Here is a 12,508-nt window from a genome sequence, read left to right as displayed (position 1 = left end):
TTTCTGTGCATTAATTTTGTATCCTGCTACTTTACCAGATTCAATGATTAGCTCTAGTAGTTTTCTGGTAGCATCTTTAGGATTCTGTATGTATAGTATCCTGTCATCTGCAAACAGCTTTACTTCTTCTTTTCCGATTTGGATTCCTTTTATTTCCTTTTCTTCTCTCATTGCTGTGGCTAAAAATTCCAAAATTATTTTGGATAAGAGTGGTAAGAGTGGGCATCCTTGTCTTGTTCCTGATCTTAGTGGAAATGGTTTCAGTTTTTCACCATTGAGAACAATGCTGGCTGTGGGTTTGTCATATATGGCCTTTATTATGTTGAGGAAAGTTCCCTCTATGCCTACTTTCTGCAGGGTTTTTATCATAAATGGGTGTTGAATTTTGTCAAAAGCTTTCTCTGCATCTATTGAGATGATCATATGGTTTTTCTCCTTCAATTTGTTAATATGGTGTATCACATTGATTGATTTGTGTTTATTGAAGAATCCTTGCATTCCTGGAATAAACCCCACTTGATCATGGTGTAGGATCCTTTTAATGTGCTGTTGGATTCTCTTTGCTAGTATTTTGTTGAGGAGTTTTGCATCTATGTTCATCAGTGATATTGGCCTGTAGTTTTCCTTCTTTGTGACATCTTTGTCTGGTTTTGGTATCAGGGTGATGGTGGCCTTGTAGAGTGAGTTGGGGAGTGTTCCTCCCTTTGCTATATTTTGTAAGAGTTTGCGATGGATAGGTGTTAGCTCTTCTCTAAATGTTTGATTGAATTCGCCTGTGAAGCCTCTGTTCCTGGGCTTTGGTTTGTGGAAGATTTTTTTTTTGGCAAAATTCATTTTTATTAATAGAAAATAAACACTCCAGTTGTTATACTTGAAGTTGCTAATTAAAAAAAGAATTTAAAATCACTACTTAATAATCCTGTTTTAACTAAGACAGTGAAACTGTGGCTTAAAAAAAAAAAAGTATTCAGCACCATTTGCTCATAGAACTTTCAGACTTTGTTCCTAAAGTTTCTGGAACTTTTCCATCTGTAAAGTACAGGAATAGCTGAGCTACAGGAGGAACCCTCTCTGGGACAACCAGCGAGAAGTTAAGCAATCAGTATATATTCAGCCTGGTAACTTGGACTGTACAACGATCCCCTCCTCTCCACTCTGGCTCAGGAGGGACATGCTTCTAAGCACTGAAGTATGAGGAGTCTGACTGTTATTAGCTGGAAAGACCAGTTCTAACAGCAAATAACAGTAAATCTCTGGCACAGAGACTACTGTCCTTAATGTTCTGTGATTTTAGGAAATTCTGTAAATAACTTGGCTTTAGTTCAATTTGCTCAGAAATGAAACATGTTTAATAAGGTTAAACTACTCTGCTAGAGTAAGTGTCTGCTGGTTTAGTGTCCTTATAAAATACATACATAATACGTGTAGATTAATCATAGTCTTAAAGTATACTTAGAATACTGCATTATTGAAACCAAAGTCTAACAAAATGACTACAGTTAGAAGCAACTAATGAAACTAAATCCAAAGTTATGACAAGGGAGACTCATTCTCACTTGAAGCTGTGTCACTTAGAGAATTAAAGCCATTCAAGGTGAGGTGAAGGTGGCATCTTTAGATAATTCCAATAAGGGCCAGAAATTAGCATTTCTAAATATTTCAGAAAAGTCCATAGAAGTGTTTCAAAGACTTTTATGCAAAAGAATGTCAGTCTATCTTTCTGCGTCAGTGAGTAGTAGTGCCCATCAGAATTTCCTAATAACACAAAGACAAAGGCAAGTCCATACACTTGATCAGATGTCAAAGGAATGGGAAGTGGACTATTAGGTCACCCTTAGAGCTTCAGCTGGCTTTTTACTATAGGCTGTTCACCAGTGTGAGTCAGGTGGACTTTTGTGAGATAATAGTGTTTGGTGGCCAGGACCTCTTTTGGGCGTTTCTTGCTAAGTGGAATACACAACAGATAAGGGAATAGGGGAGGTAATTCAGGGAAGCTACTCTTTCCAGCTCAGAAAGAGTTGATGAAGCCCATATATGCATTCAAGAAGCCCATGGAATCCTCTAGCTGTGACAGTGGCTAATGTGGTCATCCAGAATCGACACTGTGGACTGTGGCAGCATTTTGCTGTGCAGCTCCAAAAACTCTGGATAGGGATTCACTGGATCCAGTGGCCCATAGACAAAATGAATGGGTATAGATACAGAGGCAAGAGCTCCCACCCAGCATCTTCTAAACTTCTTCCTTTGATTGATGTACTGCAAGAGACTGTCGATAACCAAGTTCCCGTCATTGTTGCATATCCCTGCCCACATGTCCCACAGTTCACTCTCAGAGGGCCGGGTGTATGGCCCAAAGACCAGGGTGAGACCTCGAGAGAATACGAAGAAGTTCATCAGTCGCGTGAGGATGGGTGACAGCATGCCTCCAGCTTTGAGAAGCTTTTGGAGAAGGAGAGGACGGTGAGGCTCAGGAAATATACCTCCATTCGACAGACAGAGACTCTTAATGGTAAGCCGACCAGATCGATTCTGCTTGAACCTATAGAGCAGCTCCTGAGCAATGATGTCCCCATAGTCATGAGACAACAGGCTGATCCTATGGTTCTGGAGCCCCAGATGCCGCAAAAGAGCCTCCATGATGCTGACCTGCTCGAATATGGAATAGTGATGTGATCTCAGTTTGTCACTAAAGCCAAAGCCTAGGAAATCAAGGGCAATCACTCAATGAAACCTGAGGGTCACACCTTCCCAAATCTTGTACCAGTCATAGCTGGACGTTGGAAAGCCGTGTAAAAGCACAACTATCTCTGGACTTCCAACCACACCCACAGAGTCTTGGTAGAAGATACGCAGTCCCTTGTAGGTAAAAAATTTGCCTGATGACTTCCATGAGTGAAGAGCAGGGGAAAGCTGGGTGGGGCGGGATGTGCAGGTAGGCCACAAGCAGGGGCACAGCCAACAGCCCCACCTGGACCCACCACTCCCTCATCCTGATTCAGGTAAGACCTGGGCTACAAGACTCCATGTTTGGGTACCCAGTTGCACATGCCTGTTGGAAGATTTTTAATCACAGTTTCAATTTCAGTGCTTATGATTGGTCTGTTCATCTGATCTTTATGATTTCTTTCCTTCTGCTAACTCTGGGGTTTTTTTGTTCTTCTTTCTCTAATTGCTTTAGGTGCAAGGTGAGGTTGTTTATTTGAGAAGTTTCCTGTTTCTTAAGGTAGGATTGTATTGCTATAAACTTCCCTCTTAGAACTGCTTTTGCTGAGAGAATTGCATTTTTGCACATATCTGATCCATTCTATTCATGCCCTATTATTAATCTTTCCTGTCTACCTGTCTTCCTGCCTTCCACACATCTGTTGGAGTGCTTATCAATAGGAAAGTACAGGTGAACTAGGTCAAGACTTAGATCCTACCCTCGAGGAGGGCACAGTACAGTGGAGGAGGTGATGTATTGACAGGTTATTACAATACAGTATAGAACAGTGGGCACCATTAGAGTGTTATGGATAAAGTGCTTCCCTGAGCTATTTATAGACCTCTTAGTATAATCTTGGCACAATCTTGGTAGAATTTTTGTAATTCCTTTAAATTGACTGACTCCCTGTTCTATGTTTGTCCTCTCTATGGGTTCCTAAATATACAAATAAATATGCAGAAGACCACAAACAAAATTCTACTAAACATTTATTATTATATATATTTAAGAAAAATTTTGCTAGAACTGTTGGGTAAATTCATTTGTTTATTTAAATAGTCACTTCATTATTTATTAGTTTTACACACCATTTGTTCTGAGGTAGGTTATTTTCTCCAGATACTTGTCCAAGAATGTATCATTTTCCTTCAATTTTTCCTGAAGCCCTAAGAGACAAGAAATAGATCTTTAATTCATTTTGAATTAATTAAAAAATTATGTTTCTTTAATAACAAATAGTCTTTGTGGTGATTTTTTTCCAGTACTTCACCTAGAAGAGGGCATTTTTAATGTTTTTATATTTATTTATACCCACAATTTTCAAAATTACATCTTCCCCCTTGCTTCTGCTATCAATTTTGTATGCAAACTAACAGCTGCACAGAATAATTTGTGGCTGTTTTTGCCCAGAACTTACTCTGAGCTTCTTGAAAGAAGAAAAATAACTCATGGTTGTCTGGATTCCTGACTCAATCATAGATTTACAATTTTGTTAAATTAAATGATCAAATTGTCAAATACTACAAAATTTTAGGGAATTAATGTTATTGGCCATCTCACTCTTTCCCATCATTCAATATATTCAGAATTTTCATTTTATTTGTAATGAATATCCTTCAGTTTACAGAATGGTACCATACACATATAGTAGGCCCTCAATATTTTAAATATTTACTGTATCCAGAAGAATTACAGCACAGCCATGACTTTTATTAGTGTATGCTATGATCTTTGAAAACTTTATTTGCTTTGAAGTTAAATAATTTTACTCTAGGTAACTATTATAAGTTTTTATTTATGAAAATGATTCTAGCCTTTCTAAATCACTAGACTTTCTGAGCATTCTTTTGGGTGTGGAGTTCTTTTTTTTTTCATGTGTACTCTTTAATATTGAGATATTAGCCCTCTTCAAGGGAATGACACTAAAATATCTAAACCAAAAAAAAAAAAAAGTCCATGAAGATGAAAAAAATGTTGTGAAGAGAAAATCCACAAGTTGAAAATACAAAATTTTGTAAATATAGAAAAGTCATAATAACGAATGAAATTAAAATAAAATTTACTTGACAATGGTAGTTTTAAAATGTTCATACTGGCAAGAATATGGTCAAACAAATATTCGGCCTGATAGAATGCAAATTGGACAGCCCTTTGTGGGAAACACTTTGATAATGTAACTCAAACGTCTTAAATATTCTTGTTCTTGCTGACCTAGTAAACCAATGATCTATGTATTCTAAGCACTATCTAAATTTCGGAAAATAGCTCATTGCATATGGGTTTAAACTGCATGGTTACATCATCAAAAAAAGTTAAATAGAGGAGCTTCCCTAGTGGCACACTGGTTGAGAGTCCGCCTGCCGATGCAGGGGACACGGGTTTGTGCCCCGGTCTGGGAGGATCCCACATGCCGCGGAGCGGCTGGGCCCGTGAGCCATGGCCGCTGAGCCTGTGCGTCCGGAGCCTGTGCTCTGCAACGGGACAGGCCACAACAGTAAGAGGCCCGCGTACCACACACACACACAAAAGTTAAATAGAGTAAGTCATTAAAAAATTAGAGAAGATCAAATAATTCAGGAATTTCAAACTTGGTCTCTGTGAGCACAGTTCTTCTCAAAACTGCTTACCCAGTGTTTTTAATAAAAGCTGATTGCCTCTCTAGCATTCTCTATTAACTTCCTAGTAACTGAAAGCATGCAAGTCTATGATTACTGGTAGATATATACCAAATCCCATGGATTAAGGAATTTTTAACCATTAATAATTATATTTATAAAAACCAATTATAAATAAGTATTATGAATGTTGAATTATTTAAAATTATACATATATGTATATATATATTCACCATTAATATGAAATACAAATGTCCCTAAAATAATACACCAATAGGTTAATGGTGGTTATATTTTGGTTGTGGAATTATAAGTGATTTTTTCTTTGCATTTTTATTTCTGAATTAATAAAAATAAAATAAAATGCCAGTGGGACAAGGAAACATGTCTTAGATATAAGCATAAAAAAGCCACGATTCATAGCTAGTGGTAATTTCATCTAACTCTGCAGTGGAGCTTCTGATCAGTGGCCTCTTTTTTGCTGGTGTCATTTTTAAGAGAGGAAGGCTCTTCGTAATTTTTCTCTGGACAAAAAGTATTAATTAACTAATGTGAGCATGCTCCTGGAATATCTTTTAGCAGTTTTGGAGTTGCTGATATTCCTGTTTCATTATTGAGTGTTCAGCATTCATTCATGATTCTAATCAAGCTGTTTCGACTTATACTACTTATATAACAATTATAATATTATTTATTCACTTGTTCATGGAAAGAGCAAGGGAAGCTTCTTGCTATACTCCTTGAGAAAGTTGCACACATTCTGCAGTGCCATTCAAATTATTTGAGAATCAACATCCTGGGATAAAACTGACAAAGCAGTTGGGTTTCCTCCTAATTCAATGATGATCTCTTTAGTAGTCATTTCTCCTTTTTACTTTGTTACTCATATTTAGTACTTCAACCTAAATCCAGAGGAGAATCACAATTCCCTTTTGTAAGAACTATTTTATTCAATATTTTATATTTTATTCAATATTTATATTGTATTCATTTATTTTAATGTCTAGAGAGATCATGTTAATATTCATAGGGTGACTGATGACTGAGCAGGTGAAGTGCAGTTTAGGTTAAATGATCCTTTGTAGTGATTTGAAGGAAACCGCAGGGTATGATGTTTGTATTGAAGCTCATCTCCTCTCTGGCAGGCCTCCAGAATCCTGACACATGTTTTCTGCCCAAAGTTATTCACTCCACAGAAAATATTAACAGAAATTTGCATGAAAATCTTGGCATACCAATATCTGTAAGGGATGTATAAAATTAAGGCTCAATAAAATTTCAGAAGTAGAATATTTGTCAGGTACAATTGTCAGGGCTGTGAATTTTTGGCTCTTGCTTGATTCTTCCTTCCTTGGAAAATCGTTGGTTATAAAAGCCATTTCCCAGAATCACTGTGCAAAAGTGAAAGAAAATGAGTAACAATAAGAAGTAAAAATAAAAGTCAAATAGTTTGCGCCTTTATTTTTTAATCCACATCCATTTCTTCAATTCTTTCTGTCTGTCTCCCTTAATAATCTAAAGCCGAATTAAGAGCTTTCTCATAGAACTCCAGTGGTTCTCACTCCTTTATTTCCACAGTTTTTAGTGTTAATTTCTAACATGGACACAGGAACATAGGATTTGACTGTTCTGGCCTTACCTGGTTACAAGAGTAGGCCTGTGTCAGGGTGGTCATTCCAGTTCTTCCTTGCAGCCTGGTAAATATAATGACCTGACTTTGGTGGAAGTTCCTGTTGCATCCTTAGTCCCAAATGTCATTCATTTTGTGGTGGCTCTATACATGCCAAGAATCTGGAAAAGACCTGAAACAAATATGCAAACAAAACCAATAAAACAAAACAAAAAGAAAAACAAAAATCAGGATATTAGTATTATAAACTCAAAACAGATAAAATTTTGGCATAAAATAAAGACTAGAAGAGCTTCAGAGGGAATCACTGCCACTATTTCTACAGGGTTAGTCTGTTATGTCATCAAAATACACAGTAAAAGGTGAGACTGGTTCTTCCTCTTGCAAGAAGCTGAGGAAAGGTCAAAAGGGGACTTAACTAAAAAGGTAGGCTTTTGTAAATGTGTGTACTCTCAAGAGGTATTCACTAAAGATTGCCTGAGTTGGGAGTCGAAGTAGTTGAAGAATTTAGTAGTGTTAATAATTAACACTTGTTAAATGAAGTAGAGAATCACCTGGATATAAATACAGCAGAAAAAAAAAAAAGAAAGATTATAGATCTCTTGTTTAAACACAGTTATCATTTTATCTGGCTTGCATAAGTAATTACTTTATTCATATTCCAAGGCAAGTCCTTTATTAATTTGGATTAAAATGAGTTAGAATTACTTGCAAGAAATTCTTTGATATTATTTGGAATGCTAACATTTGTGACGATCAGAGAATGGTTTGATTCCTCTGTTTCACTGGCACATTTTTAGAGATTCCTTAGACTTCAGGTTCACGAGCTATCCTAGGAGAGATTTTCACTACTTTTTCTTTTAAAGCGGAAGAAACTGGGGCACTGGGAGTTTCACATACTTTTGGGTAATAAACTGAGGAAGAGGAATAGTATCCAGTTTTCTTCCAAGGTTAAGGTGCTTCTTACTGCACTATGACTCTTGCAGTTACACCACAACCATTTTCGACCTCATAAAGGATTTGTTTCTTAACCTTTTGGGGGAGTAAATTTAGAAGATATAAAAGCTATAAATCTGTTTTAGGAGATAAACCTTCTAAACTTCTCTGCGTTATACAATATCCAGATCAATAGTGTATGTCTACCCATACCTTTCCCTTGGCTTTCAAATACAGCCTGGAATCATTAGCACAGCACGATCTGGCCTGTGGCCTCCAGGATCTGGCTTCACTGTTGTATCTTACTCTCCTTACCCATCAGAGGCTCTACTCAAACTGAACTCTGGAAACTTTTTAATCTTCACACTCCTCCATTTCTTCAGTCACCTCCACACCTCTGTTCTTCCCCCTCATCTAAATTCTACTCATTTGTAAAGCGTTTTCAGCTATCTCAGCCAGCTGCTTCCGTCCTTTAAATTTCCACAGGATTTAGTTTATGGAGGTGTCTCTTATATCTCTTCTATTGATGGACATGAGTATCTGTGTAAACATTATTTTTTCTGCTAGTGCATATTAATGTGTAATGATAGGACCTGTGTCTTTGACTACTAATCTTCAATATTCAATAAGTATTTAATTAAAAAAAAACTGTTTGGGCTTCCCTTGTGGCGCATTGGTTGAGAGTCTGCCTGCCCATGCAGGGGACGCGGGTTCGTGCCTCGGCCCGGGAGGATCCCACATGTCGCGGAGCGGCTGGGCCGTGGGCCATAGCGGCTGGGCCTGCGCGTACGGAGCCTGTGCTCCGCAGTGGGAGAGGCCACAACGGTGAGAGGCCCGCGTACCGCAAAAACAAAAACAAACTGTTGAATGAATAATAGATATTCTGGAAGTAAAATATTCTGTAACATTATATATAATTGGATCTACATTTTTAAACTATTTTGTGACAGGAACACAATGAAATGTTACAGTTTAAAGAATTAGTTCTTATAGCTGATCTAAAATTGTCAAGTATTAATAAAAACCTAATGCCCTACCACTGAGAATGGTAGAAAATACATGAAAAAAGTGGGCCCATAAATCCTGGATATCTAAAATTCATCTATTTTTTTAATGTTTTACTTTTCTTGCTCACTCTTAAACAATAACTTAGCTGAATAAATCGTACTGTATTGATATTTACTTTCACTAATACTTTGAAAATGTTTAGAATATCAAATGATATAAGATATAATTTTGTCTCTAATCATGCTTTCAAGGTGTTGGTTTTCAGGATGGAAATTCTAGTTTTCCACTTTTGATATTGACTGGATGCTTTTGTTATCCTAAAACTTAATTGATATTTCTAGGTGTGGATTTATTTTTATCTTGTTGCTCAGATTTTGTGACCTTTCTTGGATCCAAAGATATTCTTTTTTTTTTTTTTTGACATCTTTTTTGGAGTATAATTGCTTTACAATGGTGTGTTAGTTTCTGCTGTATAACAAAGTGGATCAGTTATACATATACATGTGTTCCCATATCTCTTCCCTCTTGCATCTCCCTGCCTCCTACCCTCCCTATCCCACCCGTCTAGGTGGTCACAAAGCACCGAGCTGATCTCCCTGTGCTATGCGGCTGCTTCCCACTAGCTATCGGTTTTACATTTGGTAGTGTATATATGTCCATGCCACTCTCTCACTTCGTCACAGCTTACCCTTCCCCCTCCCCGTGTCCCTCAAGTCCATCCTCTAGTAGGTCTGCGTCTTTATTCCCGTCTTACCCCTAAGTTCTTCATGACCATTTTTGTGTGTGTGTGTATGATTCCATATATATGTTTTAGCATATGGTATTTGTTTTGCTCCTTCTGACTTACTTCACTCTGTATGACAGACTCCAGGTCCATCCACCTCACTACAAATATCTCAGTTTCATTTCTTTTTATGGCTGAGTAATATTCCATTGTATATATGTGCCACATCTTCTTTATCCATTCATCTGTTGATGGACATGTTAAGGAACCTCCATACTGTTCTCCATAGTGGCTGTATCAATTTACATTCCCACCAACAGTACAAGAGGGTTCCCTTTTCTCCACACCCTCTCCAGCATTTATTGTTTGTAGATTTTTTGATGATGGCCATTCTGACTGATGTGAGATGATATCTCATTGTAGTTTTGATTTACATTTCTCTAATGATTAATGATGTTGAGCCAAAGATATTCTTTTCTTTTAACCACTTTTATCTTTTCCATCATTTTATTTCCCTAGACTTCCTTGTAGAATACTTTACAAAATCTATTTTGCAGGGTACATACTCTTCATCTGGGTGTAATTGATCTTTTAATATTTTTATTGTTAAATGTTTTAATAATATTCCTAGAATTTCTGCACTGGTAATTTCCCAACCTGCTTGTTCTTTTAAGAATGCATTTTTTCTGTTCTTATAAATGATTTTAATTCCTTCTATGATTTATATAAATATTGTAGACATAATCATTTTATATTCTACTCACATAAGAGTTATTTTAATGGATTTCTAATCCTACCTTTATTTTATCTACTGAATCCCAGGGATGATATACTGATTCTATGTTTTAAAATGTTTTGTTATAAGCTAATTTTTGATTGGGATTATTTTCCTTTATTTTTTCCAATGAGACTGCATTGTGTTTTGGGTTGTAAGAGTATCTCTTCAAAATGCTTTTATATGTATTTTGATTCATTCAGAAGCATAGCATAAATCAAATAATATAATAATTTTGTGGCTTAAGATTCAGGAGCAATGTAGAAGATCTAAACATGAAATGAAAAACTGTGCTTTTTATAACTAGCCTAAAATTTATCAACAGTGCAGATTATGCAACTATGGGATATAGCTTACAACATCAATGATAGCAGAATGAAATAAGGATAACACTGAATACTCAATACTACATATTTAAATTAGACATGGAGCGTCAGTAACAAGATGTGTCTATGCGCATGTGTAGGATTTCATTTTGTGTGTAAGTGCATGTGTATAATGGAATTTGCAAGATCTGAGAGGCTTGAGGGAGCTGGTTGTTCTATAGTAGTGTGTGTATGACAAGTTAGGACCTTGAAATTATTACTTTAAAAAAATGGAGGGGGCTTCCCTGGTGGCGCAGTGGTTGAGAATCCGCCTGCCGATGCAGGGGACACGGGTTCTTGCCCCGGTCCGGGAAGATCCCACATGCTGCGGAGCGGCTGGGACCGTGAGCCATGGCCCTGCGCGTCCGAAGCCTGTGCTCCGCAACGGGAGAAGCCACAACAGTGAGAGGCCCGCATACTGCAAAAAAAAAAAAAAAAAAAAAAAAAAAAAAAGATGTGATATGAATCCTACTCCAGAAAATACAATGAAGCAGTTTATGGGAAAAAAAAAAAAGTCAACTGTTTTTTTTTTAATTGTCTTCTCCCTCAATTTGTCTACCAGTTGGAAACCAAAAGTGATATTTCTGAAAACTGGTTGTCACCCTGGAGTCAGACTAATATGGGTTCATATTCCTGTTCTTGCAATTTATTAGCTCTTTACTGTTGAACAGCTCACTTTGGCTATAAGTTTATTCATATGATATATGGAAATGCAACAATACCTAACTTTTAAGGGTGCTCTGAATTTTAATGAGATAATGTTTACAAAGCACTTGATACAATCCAGCTTTCAGTAAGTAAATCACTATATGTACGTTAGCCATTACTTGGATTATGATGATGACTATGACAGAACTCTCCTGCTCCTCCCTACCCGCTATGAAAAAGAGAGCTCCAGGACCCAGAATGTCACTTTTCTTTTTTTTTAAAGGACTACGTCGAACTCAAACCTTTTGAAAAATTTTATTAAAGAAAAAAATCAGCCAATGTGAGGTTGACTCTACTTTCACTCTAGGGGAAGTCACTAGGATAGCCTGCTTCAACTCGTTGGTTTTATTCCTCAGGCTATTTTGCCAAATTACTGCCACGGTCCCTTTATAATATATTTCTTGATTTTGATACATGCTTATTGTTTTGAAGATGGTGTTATCAACCAGGTGTCCCTGAAGAGTTTGTATTAGTACATATTGTTTAGATTTTGTATGGTTATTGAGATTTTTTTCCACTTCAGATACCCACCATAAACCTCGTGTTTTTCTGGGAAAATTAGCTGCTATGCAGAGCATGACTTAGTTTTCTTTCAAGTACCTTACACCTTACTAATACTTTACCATATTTCACCTTTTTGACATCCTAATATAGCACGTAAACATCTGTCTTTGACACCTCCCTTTTTTTTTCCAGATACATTTCTCTCTTTAACTGTCATCTGTAATGGGTATAAGTGATTCTCCCCCAGCCTTTTCCAGTTCCTATGTCCAGCGACCAAATTAATCACCTTTGATTCCCCTGCAAACATTTGGAAGTTGTCCAATAGATATTGAAATCTGGGTGAAATTACATTTGCATACTCATAATGATAGGTTTTGTGGCATGATTGGATTTGGGACACAATGAGACAAATATTAAGGATTTCATTCTTTGTGCAGATAATCTAATTTTAAATTCAGTGTTATGTCCATGACCATTACATGCATCCCTATTAAGGCACTTTGCCAGACAATGCCACTGGGCACAAGGGGATTGAATGG

At 36.9% G+C, this 12,508-nt stretch overlaps 1 pseudogene; it reads right to left on the bottom strand.

Moving 5' to 3' along the window:
• Positions 1 to 1,975: 1,975 nt before the first annotated feature.
• Positions 1,976 to 2,989, bottom strand: LOC102985747 (mesoderm-specific transcript homolog protein-like; annotated as a pseudogene).
• Between the last annotated feature and the right edge of the window lie 9,519 nt (positions 2,990 to 12,508).

The sequence above is a fragment of the Physeter macrocephalus genome, chromosome 20, assembly GCF_002837175.3.
Source record: "Physeter macrocephalus isolate SW-GA chromosome 20, ASM283717v5, whole genome shotgun sequence".
NCBI classification, from domain to species: Eukaryota; Metazoa; Chordata; class Mammalia; order Artiodactyla; family Physeteridae; genus Physeter; species Physeter macrocephalus.
Note: the sequence above shows the minus strand (reverse complement) of the source record. Positions and strands in the feature narration are given on the sequence as shown.